Source organism: Pseudopodoces humilis, chromosome 1, assembly GCF_049639895.1.
Source record: "Pseudopodoces humilis isolate 2021_Gansu_Grassland_sample_001 chromosome 1, ASM4963989v1, whole genome shotgun sequence".
Lineage (NCBI taxonomy): Eukaryota > Metazoa > Chordata > Aves > Passeriformes > Paridae > Pseudopodoces > Pseudopodoces humilis.
In genome coordinates, this window is record NC_142200.1 from 33467633 (window position 1) to 33487142 (window position 19510).

A 19510-nucleotide genomic window follows, 5' to 3' on the forward strand; every position below is an offset into this window, starting at 1 on the left:
AAGTACCACTTCCATCCTGCACTCACATTACAAACAAACAAGAGGAAAATATATTAATTTTCAAAATCTCACTCTATTACTTTACAGTTTGAACACAAGGCAAGCCAAAATAAGTTGCTAATTTCCAAATTAAACTAATTGGGAGATACTATTATTTCATGTGACTTTTATCATAGCAACCAAAAGCCAGATTTCAGACATATTAATAATCAAACTTATTGTAAAGTAAATTGGGTTAAACAGTCAGCTACACCTGTTTTTGCTTAATGAAAACTCTTCCTTCTTCCCTCCCCAAGAACCCAGTCCCCAGGGATCAAATGAGAAGTTAGTAATACCTCCAATGAAATACCAAAATTGTAAGTTTTCTTCTATTTTACATTCAAGAACTGGACACAAAAAGAAGTTGTGTACAGCAAGTAATTCCTAAAGAAATAATATCTCAAGTACAAAGAACAGAATTAATTTTTTATTAATTCACTTCATTACAAAGATATTGGTACATTCTAAAAAGTATCTACACACTGTAGACTAAAATCTTACATTGATAATTCTTCACACAGACATGCATATTCTTCAGTCATTAAAACCTGGCACCACAAGTGCACAAATGTCATGTCTTTCATAACCATTTAGCTCCAAGTCACTGTGCATTGTACACTGTACATGAGCTCATCTAAATTCTGGCGTGGCGTAAATTCCATAAAAGGGGCCATAAATAACCCCTGTGTGGAAAGACAGCAGTCACAGCAAGCCTTTTTGCCCTCTGCTGGGACTGAAACATTTTCTTTCCCAAGCAATGCTCCTTTCTCCGATGAAGAGCACTACGTAACTGGCATTACACATTTTTATTACTGAAGAGTCAAATCTAGTTATCCAGGACATAAACTGAATTAGGTTTGGAATACTGCCAGCACACTGTATGTTTCCTATCACTCTCTACAACGATGTAGATTTTCTAGTTCATTAAACCTGTCTTTTTTCCTGACTATTTGTGCTTTCTTTTTAATGTTTTACTGGTGCTAAAAAAATGCCATTAACTCATTTGCAGCAGTTAACTGATGGTGGACGACAGCCCTTTTTACATCATTCCTCACTACGAATATCCCCAGGGGTTATGACAAATTTGCTGCATGCATTATCTGCACAACCAATCCCACAAAGAGCGAAAGCCTACATGACTCAGTTAAATTCTGGAAGTTTTCGCTAAACCATGAAACACCATTAAATACGCTTTAGAATCTAAGAGAAAAAATAATTCTAAGAACTACCTCTGAAACTCACATCTAGTTTTACTATCTGTAATTTCTCTCTGTTCACATTATTTCCCCATAGACCAAACATACTGCTCATCTCCACTTCTGTTATCTCAAAAGACCTTCATTTCCTGTAACTGTGAAGGAAGGTGAACATTAAGTTGGCTGATGGTGAAACTAAGAAGGAACTGAGAGCTGAGGCATTAGCTATTCTCAAGTGACTCAAGACACTAGATGGGAGTCATGAGGTCAAGAAGAGAATATATCAGCTGCAATAAACAATTGTCCAAGCAGCAATGTCCCAGACATCACATCTGCAGAGGTTATCAGAAAATTAATCCAGGAAAATCCAAACTTTTGCAGAACCCAGACACAAATCACTAATTAAGGTAGATAGGCCTGGGACAACTTCAGTCCCTTCCTGCAGCTTCTTGTAAGCCCCTGTAATATTTTGCTGTACTCATTTTGCAGAGGTAGTGTAGTCATGAGGCTGGTTTTTTCCCTGAGATTTGCCACCTGTTCACAGCATCATGGAATCACAGAATGGCCTATGGATTGCAAGGGACCTTAAAAACCATCTAGTCCCAATAGCCCTGCCATGGGCAGGGACACTTTCCACTAAACCAGGTTTTTCAGCGCTCCATTGTTCTTCCTATCAATGCAGATTTTCTTCCTGAAAAAAATCATAATGCTGTGTCTCAAAAATCAATGCATGTGACCATTTGAATTTTTCGAGCATCTACATGAAGTTCTACAAACTTCACATGTTGCAAAACAATTGGAATAATCTCACATTTTTCTAGAAGAGTAGTGCTAAGAGAATTCAGGGGAGTGCAGGTAGAGATGGATGTGCCTACCTCCAAGGCTGATCCCTTGTGGGACCCATTGTGGAGTGAATAATGCAAGGTATTGATGAAACACAGGTTTCCAGGACATAAATCCCCCTATCAACTCCCTTCCTGGAGCACAGAGACACCACAGACTCCACACACATAACATCTCTGAACTAGTGCTTTTCTAGGGAGAGTGGACAGCCATCATCAGGCAAGAGGATGAAGTAATTGCTTTTTTTAACAGTGTAAAATAACCTCAATCCAGCACTGAAACTATGAAAAGACTAATGTCTCTGAACTTACATAAACACACAGGTCTCAGAGAGGGGTGACTACTCAAAAAATCTCCAGAATGTTTTAAGCATCAACTGAGGACAATCATGAGCATTTCTTCAAAAATTAGTAGACTGAGAAAAAGCAGATAATTTGCATAAACAAATGTAAGGAGGATGCCAGCACAGAAATTACAGACTTTAAAAAGAAAATATATAAGGATGGACAAAAACTACTCAGGAGCTGTTAGCTCTTTAGTTAATGGGAAAAAAAAATATATATGTAAGCTTTTGAAAACATACTGCATAAACTCTAATTAACCACATAAAAACACACCTGTAAAAAATATAAAAGTAAAATGGACATCTCAGCCAATTTACAATTCACTAAAGAAATGGCCACATAAAAACAAGAAATAAAAAAACAAGCAAAGCAGTCAGGAACTCCTCTGAAATAGCACTGAGTTCCCTCTAAAACTTTTACCATTACTTCAAGAATGAGACTCCAAGTCCACACTCGTTACTGAGCACCACATTATACTAAGGAGCAAAGCAATTACAAATTGCAAGGCAACAATAGAATAGATCCTGCTCCTGGACTGATCAAACAGCTGTAGGAATCAATTGTCATACATGATTCCCATGCTTACAAAAAAGCGAAAAACCAACAAAAATCACCAAAGTGAAAAATCATTTCAAACTTAGTAAAATTTCATCAAACATACATGTCAGTAAACCATGACTCATGTGAGTTTACTGGAATATACATTACATCTTGCTGAGGTTACCTCAATATTCATCCACATTAGAGTAGAAGTTTCATAGCATTACATCAAACACAGAGAATAACAAATATCTCTGTTATAGCACTGCAGGATCCCAGAGCAATGTCACCTAGGCAGGGATCCTCAACATTCTCAAAGCTTTTCGAGTGGATGCCAGAGCTTCCATTAGCTTCCTTTCAGTTCTTAATTTTCTCAAATAACAGCAAAGACATATGGTAAAAACAGATTGTAATTCTCTAGATTTTCACCTCGTACCACCAGCATTTTATCCACCTTGCTCTAGTATAGAGGTTCAACCCTGCAGCACAGCAGTGATTCCTGGCACGCTCTGCCAGCTGGACTATTGATGATTTTTCTTTTAAGAGATCTCCACGCAACACTTCAGAGCAGCAACCTGGCTTGGTACCATAAAAAGCAGTCTAAATTTCAAAGACCAAATGAAAAGCAAACACAAAGAAGGATGCTTTTTACCCACATTAAAAAAACAACTCCCAGCCTTGTTTGTCAGGTTTTAGAACTGTTTATGGAAAACTCTGTCACTCTAGGAATATTCTTGAGTCACTCAGAGTGCCACAACTCCTGCCTCCATAAAGCTTGGCATTCAAATTACAAACATAAATTTTCTAAAGCATCCTTCTGGAAACTTCATTAACACGAAACAGCATCTGCATGATCACTGCATATCTGCTTTGGAGAAGAAATGCCCCAAAATGCAGATGAAATTCTAAATATGGAGAGTCACATTGTAAGAAATTTTATGATCTTTACAAGTCTGAAAAACTTGCAGACCAAAATACAGGGTTCCAACGAAGTCCTTTGGAATAGGGGAACAACTACATAAGAAATATATAAGGTAACAGTTTAGTGCTAATGTTCCCTGACTCCATTCAGGTCCTATTGGGAGCATAAAAATGTCTCTATTTTAGGCTGTTACTCAGGGTCCCACTACCATGGTGGTATATTCACATCTAGCTTTGAGAAATGTGGTAAAGAATCAGTTGGAGATGATTCCATGCTAATAATAGCAATGAAGCTAATTACACACTTTGTTCATATTACCTGCAAACTGTTACATTCTTTCGGTACTATTCCCTGCTCTAATTCTTTTACCCTTTGCCTGACATTGCAGTAACACAATACAAAAAGCAATGGGCATGAATATTAACCATAAATTGCTGAAAATCCAAATTCAAAGAATTATAAAGGAATTTGTTCATTATGACAAATAAACACTAATATTTTTGCCCATCTGCTGATCAGCTGCCATTTTGTAAAGCAGCATTTTTTTACAGAGAACAGACACTGGGTTCCTGTTACGGGGATTTTGACTTTTGGTCTGATCAAAATAAGAGTTGCATTGTTTGTTGTTTGGTGGAGTTTTTTTCTTGATGGTTGCTCTGTGTGTTGTTGAAAAAGAACAAAAACAAAAACCTACCACTGCTATGCTACAGATAGCACAAGGGGCTGCCAACAGCACAAATGACTTCTCTGACATCTGGAATGAAATCAGGGAAAACAAAGAGGTCTGCCTGCAGAAGACTCCCAGGGCAGAGTTTTCGCCTTCTTTACAGATAAAAAGTCCAGAAATTATGTCAGAGCTCCTGGATCACAAAATATATGTAACTGTCTTTCTGAAAGTAATAATCCTACTTAGGATTAAGCCTATAAATGAATACTGAGTTTTATCTGAAAAAACAAAAAACAAATTAAATAGTTACTTATTTTCCCCCTCAGAATTCATTTAACAGTGTTTCTACCCTTAAATCTACACTGTCATAAACAAAACCAAGGTGAACTGCAAAAACATATGTATTTTTAATATGGTAACTTCCTGCATATTTTCACTTTAGGAAAAGCAGTTCGAGTGAAGTGCCCAACCTGTCATAAAGCCATAGCTAGCCTAGTAAAGCTAGCTAGTTGTTATGGACATTAAAATTGAATACCATTTTATTTTGCACAGTTTCAAAGGCAAAATCCTATAAAGGGACCCACTATAAGGAAATGTTTATATTTTTATACAATCTTTTTGTGTCTATGATAATAACCTCATCTTCACAAATTTAGAAGTGCAAATATTAAATACTTGCAGTTTCTGTGTCCTCTCTTTACATTCTTAGTGTAACTAGAGGCATCTGGATGGTGGAAAATATTTTGGTCTTTTCACAGTATTCCAAAGGATCCTAGAGAGAACATGAAGATCTATCCTTGCAAAAGAAAACTGCTCTCTACCATAGCTGACTAGCCTGTTGTGGCTGATTTAGTTCACAGGCATCGAGGTAGTATTTAGCACAGCAGTTTTGCACACTATAATTAATGCACATCAGATTCCAAGTCCCAGAAGAACACCAAGCCAGTTTTGTTGAAACACTTTTGTTTGATTTTGCCACAAGGAGGAAAAACACAAAAATCAATAGAGAAGACTCCAGCAGCAGCAGCAGCTGTGGCAAACACTGTGTTCTTACCCTCCTCTTCCCATTAACCTGTGCCAGCAGCAGTGGCAGTAGCTGCTCAGGCTGGCTTCTGCTACTGAACAAAAGACTCTTCTTCTCTCTCCAGTGATTCACCAGCTGAGGCACCACCTGTTTCTCCCATCTTGCCTGCAGGATTGGATGAATCACAACCAGCAGCAAGAGCATCAGCCAAGGTCAGATACATTCTTTCTCCCTGCTGTACCTAGAGCTACTTTGAAAGCTGGCTTCATATTCTGATGCCTGTAAGTACAGAGGGAATAGATGGACAACATCTGCAATGTTTTCCATTCTAGAGATAATTTATTTTCACAACCTACCAAACAATCCACTTCTCCATTCATCTGATCCTAAGGGGCATCAGTCTGTCTGAAAGAGCATCCCTGACTTCTTTCCTTAAAGTAAACATAAATTCATAAGTACACACGCACATACAGATTTTACTGCTTTGAAAAAATATGTATCTTCATAATCTTCTCATACATGATTAATATGATGACATATTTTGGGATAGTCTTAACCCATTCTCCACCATGTATAATTTTTTTTTCTCTATTATATCAGAAAACTTCTAAGAGTAGAGCAAAAAACTTTTCCTCATCCTCTTCTGTATATCAATCACCTTTTCTGCATTTTGTGGTCACTGACAATATTTTTCAACTTTTTGCTGGACATCTTGTTCTTTCTTTCATGCCTTGGGAAACTTTTAAGTCAGTTCCCTACTTTGATGAGAAAGTGCCCCTGAACTCATGTTCCCCACCTCTAAAATCACCTGATCTTTCACTTCTGATCCCTTCCTTCCTTTCATCTCCATTGCAGATGAAAGTAAGAGATTTATAGCTAAAGTCCAGTTCCACACAGCCAGGCAGGATGTCCGATGTCTCCACCCTCTTCCTTGCACTGAAGCCATTCTCAAAAAGATTTAGTACAACCTTTTCCTGGCCCAGTTCAGAAGACATCTATTCCTTTTCTTCCCAGATGTCAAGAATCCTGTCACCCTTATCTAGCATCCTTATTTTGGGAATCTGTTCTTCTGAGGACTGGCTGTGCACTTGCTGGTCTGCACAAGTTTGGTTGATGAGTAACGACAGAGGTACTCACAGCTGAGATCATTCCAAATCTCACCAAACCAGAAGCTGGATGTCTGGCTGGCTCACATATGCTGCTGTCATCTGATGCCAAATACAGAAAAATTCTAGAAAACAATCTAAATTTTTGCTTAATTAAAATGTAGCTTAACCACAGCTTCAGTAAAAGACCATATACCGGCATAAGTGATGTACCCCCACCTGCAAGATAAGCAGAAGGCAGTTTGTCTAATATTTTTGGAGAGTATTCTATGTAACATGGGTTGCTGCTAACCAAGCCTTTATCCCATTAAAAATACAAACAGGTTACATTCCAGTCTCAGCATCACCAAGAGAGATTCTGGAAGGCAAAAAAAGAGATTGGCCTGGTGACCCCTGTGAATTTCAGAACAGTCTGCTGGGATTGCAACAAACTGACCAAACAAGAGGCATCCAGATCAATAAACAAAATGCTGCCGGCATGTCAAGATTCCTCTTAATTACATTTTGACGATTTTCTCAAGAAAAAGATGTTTTTTAATACATCTTTTTGAAGAAGAAGATGTACTAAAAACATTCACATGTATGTGGAATTCCCTGTGGCAATGCATCATGTGGTCCTGTTGGTGTCTGTCATGAAGTGAATAATGTACTGCTAATCACGTAACTGATCTTGTATCACTCAAGTTGAAATGGAAAAGAAATTACGTCTGCCATTACAGCTTACTTCTCATAAAAGTCAGCTGTTTCCTGAATTTATAGAACACTAGGTTGTTATTAGGAAATCTCAGTGAATTCAGCTGTGTCCACTACTAGCAAACTAAAACAAGAATCTAGGAAACCTCAGAACAAGTGTACATTTGGAAGTTACAGTATGTTCCCATTATACTGCAATCATAATTAGAAAAGAATTCGTATGCTTGAAACCTTTATACTTCATATTACTGCATCTGCTTCTTTCATGAAAACATTGCATAAGTTATTCTGTTCAATTTGGGAAAAAAATCTTGAATTTTGATTCAATTTTTACTCTCAAAATTAGGATTTTCCGAAACTATTTTTTTTTAAGTAGGAAAAGACCAATTAGGAAGAATTCAACATTCCCACAATATTTTTGAGACAACTCTTTAATTCTATACATCAAATTTTATTGCTTTAAGCAAACCAGTAATTTCAGGAAGTGTAAAAGATAAGAAATACATAAGAGGACAAAATGAGAAACATACTTGTCACAAATGACCCCTCTAAAAGAATTATTTAACTTTTCTGTTTCAATTTAGAGAAATTGAAATAATAGTTTGAAATCTCAAAAATATTACAAGAACGTTATCCTCTGTACATCCCATATCCTTCTAAAGTCCATTAACACATTTGAAGACAAGTGTGAGTCTTTTCTGACTCAAAAATATCCAATAGAATTAAGAAAGCCATGATTTTTATCAATTATTATGAGGAGAAAACCTGAAATAACATCTCACATCTCCACATTCAGAATTAAAATATTAATTCCTATTGTATCTGAATAAGGGAGGAAAGTTGACTTAGCACCAATGAAAACAAATTATTTGGTCCTTCATGTTTAAGGCAGCTTATTAAAAAACAATCAAAAGAACAAACAGTTTTACCCATCAACTGAGAAAACTTGAAACTACAGACAGGCAAGCATAATGGAAGCCCACCAACCCCTTTTACATGCTCAGTTTTCAACACAACTCATTTTTTTCTAATATTGGAATGCACAGTCCTTAATTATGAATTTATTTGATGTCTAATATGGCTAGATGAAAATTAGGAACTAGAATGCTAGAGAGATCTACAATTTTTATTTTCAGAGTTGTATAAACAACATGTACTCTCAAACAGTATTCAGTGCCAATTCTGGCTGCCATTTGCACATGCACTCTTGTGCCAAGGAAAACACGAAGGAAGGAGGAATATGAAACAGCAGTTTTCTTACCCAATTCCTTTGCAAAGCCTTCAGGGAAGCTGCAGGGAGTATAGAACTTCTATAAAGTGCTCTCTACTGATCACAGAAAAAAAGCTGAAACATCCCATTTAAATTCTTTCCCAATCAGTAGTAATCAGAATGCTTCCCTACATAAGGAAACTTATGTCTCAGATAATTCCTATTGTTTGCCATTTAAACAGGTCCACATTTAGATAGACTCATGCGCAATGATGCCTCATTTCATGTAACCATCATTTAATAAACACTGCAGTATGTACTGTTTATTAAGTATTATTATGTTTATTAAGTATTATTATGTATTTAATGTTTTTAAATTTGAACCAAAAGTTTTATTTATTATACAAAAAATAAAAATACATAAAGGGGAAAGCTACTGGTTTCTGAAAATTAGAGATGCCAATGTTAGTTGTCTTCATTTCAAAAAAGAACATAATAGTATAAAAATTCAAATTATTTTACACACAGCTTCATACAAACAAAAGATGGTTATATACCTCTATCCCCTACCCTGAGTTGGTCTCATGAATTTACATCTGCCTATAGGGTTTTGAGCCAATTTCCATTTCAAACATATAATTAATAATATTGTTTTAGACTGTATTTGATTCATGGGATGCTTCAACCGCGCAGATTCCAAGAATAGTTCATAATTTAATTCTTTATTGATTTGATAACTATTAAAAGGAGTAGATGATAAAAAAATTATCTCTCTTTTTCCTTTATGCTATACATAAAGGAAATATCTACATATCTACATCTGTACATCTGCTACATATTAATTATGCCACAGGATATTTACATGCTAATCACCATTTATATCCACTGAAGAGGTTCCATATCTTAAAGGATACAATGATCACCAAGTACATGATTTTAGAAAACCAAACTTAGCAACTTGACATCCAGAAAAGAGCTGTAGGTGTAAAGCCACACCATTTGAATTTATCCACATTTTCTGGATTGCCTTACTGTCAAATAAATTCCTAATTTCAAGAAATATGGACCAATATTCTACATGCATGCTAGGGAGAAATAATCCCTTACTCATTCACAGGCTATCCTTCTTTCACTGGTCCTTTCTTTTCTCCTTTTGCTATTCAAGCACAGACTCTTTTTTTGTCTTATGTAGATCTATGACCTGTCTTTGGCTTTGATGAGCATAATTGCACAACACACTGCCCTGTCTGTGAAGCATGTGTTGCTCAGGAACACAGACTGCATGGCTGTTCTTGCTCTTTTCATTCATTTTTATAGGGAAACAGAAGACAAAACCTGATTACAACATCATTTTCTTTGCTTCCTTAATGAAATTTTTTGCTTGAATGCTGGGACCCTAAGATGACACAGTTTACTATTATCTTTTTCTGAAAATAAGAGCTTAATTCATTTAGGCTGTAATCAAAAGCTTTAAGCCATCCTCTGGTTGAAGCAGAGAGAATTAGGGACTTTTTTAGATATTAAACCTGTAAAAACAGTACAAGGAGACTGTCACTCCCAGTCAGCCCGTGGCGACAGTCTGGAGGGCCACTATTTAAATTAAAAAGAGAATATTCAGCAGTCACAGCATCATGCAAATCACCCTCCTCACCAAACCACCTGCACCATAACTGCAGACAAGCACAAACAGAGCACACTGGTGGCAGATGCCATCTGTAAACACTCAACCAGAGTCTGACAGCACTGAATACTACTCATACCAGGACACTGCCGCTTACCAAAACACCCACGTTGATTCCACAGACTGATGTCTCACTGAGTCTTTCCACATAAGGTTACATAAGGATACGGAACATTTTTTTATTAATAATTTTTTACCTCATTCATTAATTTGCTGTGAGCAACAGTTCCAATTCTCCAAAGTAAAAAAAAAAAAAGAATTGTCTAAACCATTCAAAGCTCCAGATGCCAGATTTCTAAGAACAACACAAGGGAACAATGGTGTTAGACGGACCAGGAAATCAAGAAACCATAAATAAATAGCAAATATTGTTTTCCAGCATGTTCAGTAGTTCTGGATCCTGCAGTCCATGCTTCCTCTGGATGAGGAAATGATGCCTCTGCAGGTTCTCATTGTTTCCATAACAGACCACTACAATGGGGTCAGCCAATGGCATTGCACTTGCAGACAGTGAGCCATGCAGAGGCTCATCTTTTGGGCAATAATAAAAGCTACTGTGATCACAGACTCATTTCTTGACTACAAGGTGCTACTTCTCCACTAGGAAGCCTGATTTATCTCTTTCAAGGAACAGGTTATGGGTGGCACAGGTTATGGATAGCATTACTCATCTGAGCTGTGGGGCTACATGAAAGTATTGGTAGAGATGACTTGGAAATGAAGGCAAAATAGCTTCAGGAGCAGATCCACAGCTATGGAGTAGCTTTAAGAAGAGACCAAACATCAAGATCAAGATTGAAAGTCCTCAGTCTCTACACGATCCTGATAGAAACATTGTCATCTTTCTTCCCTTAGATCCTGCATGCAGGAATGATCAGCAGCGGGAGCCAAGCAAGCAGTGAGGTCAGGGCAAGATGCTCTCTCTCCTAACACTATTCCAGATGTTCAGTTTTCACAATTATATCAAAATTTAAGGAAGAAAAAATTGCAGGAACGTGGGTTTGCTTTAAATTATGAAATGCAAGCCCAGAAGAATAACTAATACTTCACACACACAAATGGAGCAGACTCTAAGCTAACAGGATGAAATTTTGTCAGAAGAAAGACAAAAGAAAAGCAGATTGCTTGGTCTTTCAGGCTTTATCTCACTTTCTCCAAACTGCCTGTTAAAAATTACTAATTGCTAAACTTTGATTTTTTCCAGCAGCATGTGAGAGAAACTGGGATAAGAACAGAGGGAGCTTGCCAAACCTACAGTTAGAAACTTTCCACAGACTTTTTTTTAGAAGAAACAGAATTTCATTTCAAAATATTTTTCTAGCCTCTTTTACTGTGAAGACTGCAGTGCAATAATTTACAGAATGGATGCTATCTCTATAGATAAACAAAACCATCATTCACAAGAGATTTGACCTTAACCTTCTGTCCTAAAATAGTATGGCCAATTACACAGCAGCAGCAGCAGCCCACATCCTTAAAATATCTTTGACTGAATTATGGAACTAAGTGCTAGTCTTGATTTCTCAAGTTTGCTACAGACTGCAACTAACTAAAAGAATAAAATATACAACTAAAACAGCTATGTTTGTCAGAAAATAAATTCCAGCAAATAAATGGTGAAGCAGAAGTATGTACTGTTGAATTTGTTGCTCTTGTTAAAAAGAAGAGCTTGAAAAAATGTACAAACTGAACTTTATCATTACATCAACTTAAGCAATAAACTAAAAGCTTCCAGGAAGTTTATCATCCTGTTTGCTGACTATAATTTGGCTTGTTTTGTTTTCATACCATGTTCCTGTTCCTTCCACTCATGTCCTCCAAATCAGGCGAAAGCACTGGAACCTCACTGCCTATACTCCACACACTTACCCAACCATATACTTTGTGTTGTAGGGCAGAAAGAACTTCCTATCTTCCCTCAAATCTGAGGGAAAGAGCAAAACTGTGGCTCATTTGGCTAGAAAGGGGTAACAAAAACATATGTCAAAAAGTATCCTAAACATACTGGGCATTTACTGACCAAAGCCAGTGCAAACATTTAGGTAACAGGATGTTAATCTGATAAATTTTCATTTAAAGAGAAAATCACCGTGGATCCAACAAACAAAAAGATTTAATGTTTACAAGAAGACCACCATTTGTCGGATGTTATGATATATTTTAATCCTATTTTTAGCATCATTTTTATGGAATTTCCTTTCCATTAATACTCTACTTCACCAGACTTTCCAGCAACAAATGAGCAGAAGAGCACAAACCAAAATACAGCATCAGCACTAATATCATCACTATTCTGTGACATAGAAATAACTCATTGATGACCAGCATGGGATACTTCTCACTACATAACTGGTATTTTCCTAAAACTTAAGCATTGTTTTTAAAAATCTGTTCTAAGTCTGGAAAAGACCTATAACAGGTTATACCTATCACACAAACCTGCAGAAAAACTTCAGTCTTACCCATGATTTTATAAGCCCGTTCTCAATGTCCACTTCAAAGTAACAACATTTGAAATACAATAGTCATCAAAGAAAACTGCTCTCCCTGTTGTAATAAATAAATCAGCTGAACAACATGAGTTCAAATGTTAGCACGAGACAAAAACTAATTTGGTGTTAGGGAACATTTCCTTTTCCCCTTTCCAGTTTCTGTCATTATCTACAAAGTATGGGTAAGGGCACACCACATTTTACTCTCTATGTGGTGGAACTCAGCATCCAGGACTAATATGAGTGCACAGAAGTGTGATAACATGCAAATATTGCACACTATCCTTCTGATCCCTGAGTGGACAGGTATCCATATAAAACAGAAATACAACACCCATTGCAACAGAAAAGCCTTCTAGAGATGCCTTCAGTCAGTATTAATGACAATATGACAAGGCCTTAGAGCACAGAACTGTCCCAAATGAGGGTGGAAAACTTTCCAGATTCAAAAGGTTCCAAGGAGGAACACAGGACACAGGATCCCTACTGGAAGCACCATAAAGCTTGTCTCATTTTCCAGAAGGATGGCTGACATCCAGATATTGTTTTTCAACTATCCTTTCAGACAGCAAGGACACTTCTTTTTCACTGTCATTCAAAGAAATAAACCAAAGGAAAAGAGCACAATTTCCTGTCTATTTTTAAAAATCAGAGTTCACCTAAGGAACAAAGGTGGGTGGAGGCCCCAACACTACTGAGTCCTTCTGGACAAGAGTAAGCGCACGGAAGTAGGCAAGATTTAGACCAACCAGATCATGCTCAAATAAATAAGCCTGACAGCAAAAAAAAAAGTCTCCATGTGCAGAAAAGGTGGGCCAAACTGAAAACAAATCCCCAGCGAAGATAGAGCTGCTCTTGACTAAGCTATGCCTTAGGAGCTCAGTACATCAACACATTTTGCAAGGCCAGAGCAAGGAGTATTTAATGGCCAAAGGGGTTTTCCTGGTCATGTTGTATCAACGTATTTTGGTACATTTTCAAACAGAAAGGGGTCTTAGCCATGAGCCTTTTCCAGAAGCTGAAGTGTGAAAAGGATCAGATCAGCATCAAGATCAGACTGGGACATCAACTAGAAATACACACCCTGTCATATAGCCTGTATGTAAACAGGTAAAAGTGAATGGCATGGCTTTATACAAATACCTACCAATGCAACAATCTATGTTCAAGGAAGCAGAACTAAGTCATTCTCTAAATATCCCACAATAATCTGTATTTTTATTTTCTCTTCCCAAATCAGACATGAATTTGAAAAGATTTCATAACATGCTCCCTTTTTAGCAAATGGATAAGTATATTATAACTGCACAATATCTATTTTTGTCAAATTTTTTCTGCACATGAAAAATTCCTGCAGCAAAATTCTGGATTGCAGCATACTGTGAAACCAGGAGAGTTTCTGAATGTACCTTGTACAAGTCTCAATGCAGCGTTGTCAGTCTGGCAGCTATCACAAAGCTACTTGACATTCTTCATTTAAGCAGCATGGAAAGACCTGGAAATTTCTCAAACTAAGGAGCAAGCAAAGTTGTCAATTGACATGAACCTCCTACTCCTACACAATCAGATTCTTACATGATCACCCCAAACTATTATATCAGGGAATTATATGAGAACAAATAAAAAAACAAATCTCTCCCTGAAGTGTTCAGCATTTATTGGAACTGAATACGTGCTTCCTTTCCCCCCACAGCAAAGGAGGAAAAAAAAAAAAAAAAAAAAGACCTGATTGCTTATTGCATTTGCTCTGTTCCTCGTTAATGTAGGAGCTAAGGCAAAGTTTTGCTCTTATGTCTGAAAGACCAAGAATTCAATGATCTAGATCTAACTCTTAAAGCTCGTATCTTATGTCCCACAGCCTTCTTTTTGGGAACAAAGCAGACTACTGTTTTTCCATGTAGAGGACAGGCAGATTGGGCCTCCTATGGTCCAAAACCTCTTCTGTTTTCAGTGGGAAGTCATTACATAAGGCTGCTCCTGGTAATTCATAGACTGTGAGCTTGCTGAGCTATGGGCTATTTAAAAGTTTTTTAGATTGAGCAGTAGAATTTTGTAATTCTGATAAATTAATGGAGTCTGAATGAGCTTGACCCACAGTACTGAACCAGTGTGTTCAATGTTCCTGTGAAAGGTCCTATGATCTCTGGAAGAAAACTTATCAGCAGTTCCTTCGGGCTATTCAGTCTCAAAATTTCCAGTGCTGTAAAATCTGCCCAAAGGTCTAATGTGTCTAGTTTTTCAGATTCCTGAGCACTAGAGACAAGCCAAGTAGACACAATCCTTCCAGCTCCTATGTTTAGACTATGTATGTTCTTTTCAATCCCCATGAACACCAAAGGATTAATTTCTGACCACAGGAAAACATCCGCAGCTTTACTGTTTGTGTCTGTTTGGAGTGAGTGCTGCAACAGCTTTGATAGGCAGGGGGACCTACATGTCTGCTTTTGCCTTACTGCCATGAAGCAAGTCTAGCTCTCAGATAGGAACTGCATGCCTAGTCACTGATTTTGGCCAAAAATTGACTTAGCAAACTGATAACGGTCTTTTCAATGTTTATTCTGCAATGAAATTTGTTTATTGACCACTCTATAAATAAATCAAATCAGATTTTGCCAAAGCTGACTTTTTGCTGTGTGCATGCATAGAGGATTACCAGTGCAAAGTGCTCTGTCAGCAGTCTTCACACTCACAGGAGTTGATAGAGTCAAATACATCAATTGTTATCAGATCCACTACCATGCTAAATAAAATCAACACTCTAAGTACAAAATAACAACAGGACTTCTAGCAACTTAAAAGTGACCTGGAACTTCCAAGAAAGATAAATACCTGGGTAACAACAACAAAGCCTTCTGAAGCCCACAGCAGACCTCCTACCTAGTCAGACATTTAAGTCCTAGAAATAATAACTATTAAGCACTTTCTTTAGAATTCCCTTATATAACATATAAAGACTTCTTCATCAATCAGTTTGAAGAAGCCTTCCAAAGAAGTAAATAGTACAAGGAGGCAGCAAAAAAGGCTGATGGACATTAATATAATACCCTCTGTTACAAAACCAAAATGCCAAAACTTGAGAAGTGGAATATTTTCTCACTGAGAAATCTAATCTAAATCTAATCTATATGGAGACTAGATTGTCAGATTATATGAATTATAAATGCACAGTTTCAAATGAGGAGGACCTATAAGTAAAAATAATCAGTCTATGATTTAACTGATGCATAATTAAGAGGGTATTTTGTTCCAGGTTTTTGATTTTCTAGTACAGTCACCATTGAATATAGCAGGTTTGTTCCTTTGTTTGGCCTTCCCAACAAATTATATATTCCATCTGCATGGTCTAGTCCTACTCCTGTAGATCTCCTACTATCAGAAGAACCTCAGGTGAAAATAACTGAATTCAGACACATATTTTCAATAAGTTCCATGTCAGTCATGTAAAATATGTTATACATATGATGTTACACTAGACTGTTGTAAATAAAAAGTAAAGTAAAATGTCTGTCAGTGCTAGATTTTGTTAGAATATTGACACTCCCTCACACATGAACTAAACAATAATATTTTTTTTGGAATTTGTGTATTTATGGTGTATAATTGTATTTATGGTGACAATAATTTTGTAACACATTTTAAAGCTCTGTTAATATGATTCCAAGGACCTGACTATGTTCTTACTGGTTTTGAACTTCATGATCAAGCTACTCTGCTAATTGGGTATATTGGTCATCCTCTTCTAGAAAGGATAGAAACTCTTACTGAAATATATTCTTCAAATGTGAATTGTCAGCCAAGTTTGCAAGGCAAAATCCAGCATCAACATTTTACTCTTTTTTCTTTTCCATAGGAGTGTATGCTAAAGATATCAGATTCAAGTCTCAGCAGCTCATAAAAATGCTGGTTAATTAGTTATTTGGGATGCACAAAGAACTGTTTTTTCCATAGAATTTAAGGTAGTTTTCTGGAAACAGAGTAATCCTCAGTAAAGTATATTACTAACTAGCATGTTCCTACCTTTTCCCCCCCATCAAATTAGACTGTATAAACTTTCAAGGTCCGACACTTTCTTCTACACTCTCTAAAAACAAAACCATGACAAACATTTCACTCAATTTCACTCACAGGGTTAAAAAAAAAAAAAAAAAAAAAAAAAAAGCCTGGAGAAAGCAGCCAGAACAATAAGGATGTGCTGATGCAAGCAGGAACTCAACCCCTTTTTTTCCATGTTAGAAGAACAAGATCACTCCTCTCAAGGAGGCATTAGGTCAGAGACCTCAAAAGCAAGCAGCTGGTAGCTAACACTCCTGGCTGAAACAATGTCAAGGACACACTGGAGCACACCCAATGTTTGTGATGCAATGTCAGGGAATTAATCAGTATTTCTATCCCCTTTCCTGCATTAGTCAATTATGTTTGCAGTTTGAAAACAATGTAGTGTTCTGGATTATACTTGAAAGATTACCCAGGTTACATGTTAAAAGTAAAATACCAGGTCATGGGGGAAGAAAACCCACAAAACAGTCCTTAAATCATTTAAGGCTTACAAGCTGTGCTTTCAGAAGCATGTGCAAAGCCCCAGAGGGCTAAACCTTAGACAGTGCTTTTCCTGGTTTATGCTCACCCCTCCTTTTTCAGGTTGTTGTTGTTGGGGGGGTTCTGTTTAGTTTTGGCTTTGGGGTTTTTTTAAGTTTATTGGCAAAACAAGTGCAAAAAACATCAGCTTCTGCATAACTGTAAAGCAGCGATCATGCCACTCATCCAGGCATAGGGAAGCACATTAGTAACTACGGAATGAGCTCCCACAACTTCTTTGCAACATTCAGTAACTTTTCCTACGTATTGTAGCTGGAGAAGCTAGAAGTGAAAAGGAGGTGTTACAACACAATTGCAAAAAAGGCACAACTATATACATAAAATCAACTGGCTTTCTTTGCAAAGAAAAGCGAGTTCTGCGAAGATGTGATTAAAAGGCTTAATTTTCCATTAAAAAGAATCAAAACTGAGAGGACTAAAGCCACAAAATCATCAAATCCACTTATGTGGACTTATGTTCATCTGGAATACTTATTAAGGCCCATATTCCCACAACAGACCCACGTAAAGGTAAATACACTCTGGTATGAAGCCCTTGGTGCCTAATAATCCCAGTTTGGGCAGAACACAGACACAGATCTGCAGCAAAATAAACTGGAAACATCACACGTACTCACCTACTCTACAGAATTTTAATATGGCTTCACAGACACACAGACAGGGCCTTGATGATGTAACAGATTGTTAAACCTCAGCACAATGGCTACTTTGGACATTTCTGTTCCCTAGGCTCCACACAGCTCTCTGCAAGTAATGACCTTATAGACTCATATTTTTTATAAAATAAAAGCCAAAACATAACAAACAAAAAATCTTAGTGCATAGTCAGTGGCTGTACAAGAAGCATTTCCTGATATTCTTGCAGGAAATAAGGCACATTGCTGTCTCGACTACCTTCTACCTCAAGTACAAAACTCATTCTTTGATTTTGTCATTCCTTAACAAAAACAAAGGAAAAAGAGTATTTAAACAAAACAACAAAATAAAATATACAAAAAAAATCAAACAAAACAAACAAAAACAAAATAACACCAAAAAAACCCAACAACCTAGCCTTCCTGAAAAAAAAACTACACATGGTTTTCCCCTCCTGCAGAAAAGATGAAAAAGCAAAAATCATATGACAACTGTTATTATTATTGCTTAGTATGTAAATAGAAGAAAATCATCATAATGTCCACAATGCAAGAATTTACTTGGGGCTAGAAACTTGACAGCACTCTTACTATCCTAGATAAATGATTTTTAGCAAATTGTTTTAAAACCCATGCACAATTGAATTTCCATTAGTGTCCAAGTCTTTCAGAAGCATACAACTTGGAAACTTTTTACACTTATGTTTCAGTGTGCCTGCATTAGGTGCAGGAAAAAGCCCATTTTGGAAATTAGTTAATTCTTGCATCATGATTAAGTTAATTGTATGTGGTTTTTTTTACAAAATTTGCAGCAAGTCTGAACTGCAGAACTTGCCAGTCTACTTCTTACCAATTGTATTTTTTTTTCCTTTAAAGTACATGAAATGCACAAAAGCTAGAGTATCACACATTTCTCATAGATACTTCTGTAAGGTTTTGAAGTGAATTTTATATGAAGTTCTTTGCTTTAGAAATTAAGAGATCATTAAGCAAGGTTTTGAGATATGGCAATTCTTATCACTTGGAAATATCATGGGTTTCCTTCTTTTCTTTAACAACTACTAAGAATTTACAATAAAAACAGGTCAGGGTCATGAACCTTTATCACAGTACCAATTAACTTCTTCCACAGAACTGTGGGAGCAGTAGCTAGAATGGTGGGCCATTCCTAAATTTACAGATCACTATCCTATAGACACCAGACCATTGTGGGTTACGTTTAGCATATGGATATACCAGAAAGAGATGCTCTGTAAATCTTAAAAAAAAAAAAAAAAAAAAAAAAAAGTGGTAATAATTTTCTCCAAGTTACAACACAGACTCATAGAATCATAAAATTTGGAAAAGAACTCCCAGATCATCAAGTCCAGCCTTTGACCAAACACCAGTTAACCACACTACTAATGCCACATCCAGTTGTTTCTTGAACATTTCCAGAAATGGTGACTACAACATTTAACTGGGCAATCCATTTCAGTGCTTAAACACCCCCTTAGTGAAGAAATTCTTCCTGAAAAAGCAT

General features: G+C 36.8%; 1 protein-coding gene across 4 annotated transcripts in view; it reads right to left on the bottom strand.

Annotated features, from left to right (window-relative positions):
• The window catches only part of PREX2 (phosphatidylinositol-3,4,5-trisphosphate dependent Rac exchange factor 2), a 169624-nt gene that overhangs the window by 125362 nt on the left and 24752 nt on the right, over nucleotides 1-19510 (bottom strand). Inside the window, exon 1 of one of the 4 annotated variants that reach the window (XM_088052908.1) lies at nucleotides 14167-14319. The exons of the other annotated variants lie outside the window; for them this stretch is intronic. The gene's annotated coding sequence lies outside the window, so the exon portion shown is untranslated. Of the gene's footprint in view, nucleotides 1-14166; nucleotides 14320-19510 lie in introns of those variants that run through there. 4 annotated transcript variants of the gene reach the window in all.